Raw genomic sequence first — 1,262 nt, 5'->3', positions numbered from 1 at the left:
GCCCTGGCCAGGGCCCCCTGTGCCCGGGCCCCATAGCGGCCGCCTGGGTCGCTATGGCGATTGTTACGCCACTGGTACCAAAGTCAATTCTGTTGGCAATTAATGGATGGAGTTTAGGCCCAGGATGTCCAACCAATCACAGGTTAGTCTTCAAAACAGCAGAGCTGAAGAAATCTTCATTTTGTGGTGGGCACTCCCTTTGGTCTGCCCACTGTACCTTGGGTTTTCACTAAGCTGCTAGCACCTGCTCTTACCATTCTGAACTGGAAAGAGTCCAGAGGAGGCCAACCAAACTCATAAAGGGGATGGAGGACCTGAGCTATGAGAACAGGCTACTAAATCTAAACATGTTCTCATTGGAAGTGATTGAGATTGAGGGGGGACATGATTTTCATGTACAAAATGTTTACCGGGGATAGTAACATCAGCAGCAAACTCTTTACAATTAACTCCATGACAAGGACGAGAGGCCACCGCCTAAAATTGGTGGAGAAAACATTTCAGCACAAGCGGCGAAGGGGTTTCTTCTCAGTCAGATCGGTCAGGGTCTGGACCTCGCTGCCACGTGCTGCGATTTCGGCTGAGAGTGTGGAATCATTCAAGAGGCGATTGGACGATTTCCTAAGGGACCGTAATATACAGGCGTACAAGTACTCTAAAAGAATGAGAACATACAGGTTGGACTTGATGGACATATGTCTTTATTCAACCTCAAATACTATGTAACTATTTCTCTCTCAGGGCAGCCTGATGGTGGGATATCTGGACGGCCTTCTTCTGAAACATCCTTCAGACTGACCGGACCTTGCAGAGGCTCGGGTGGATCCCAAACCTCCATAAGTCAGCTCTGGAACCCCCTCATCACTTCGAGTACCCAGGCTCGGAAAAACCTGATCATTCAGTAGATTCAGATAAGCAGCTGGCCTCATTTTTTGGGGGACATAATAGATGGAAATATTAATTGCTGCAGTAATTATCCAATGGAAGGCTCTTACTTATTTGTTTAGGTAAATCCAGGTTTTACATTTTTTTTGTTTTTTGGGGCCAGGCTGCGTATATACGGTAACAGCTTATATAGCTTTGGATATAACAAATATACACTAATATAGTAAATAATAAACTTGTATACAGAAAATTTACACTTCTGGGGCTTTCAAGGACTGCTGTCAATGGTATTTACTTAAAGGAGAACTATGGGGTCAGGGCTTTTCCCCATAGTTCTCCTTAGGGTAACAGGAGGACACAAACTAGCGTCTTCCCGT

The sequence above is a fragment of the Nanorana parkeri genome, unplaced genomic scaffold (assembly GCF_000935625.1).
Source record: "Nanorana parkeri isolate BGI_ZX_2015 unplaced genomic scaffold, ASM93562v1 scaffold2147, whole genome shotgun sequence".
Taxonomy (NCBI): domain Eukaryota; kingdom Metazoa; phylum Chordata; class Amphibia; order Anura; family Dicroglossidae; genus Nanorana; species Nanorana parkeri.
The sequence above is the reverse complement of the archived record's forward strand: the minus strand, read 5'-3'. Positions refer to the sequence as shown.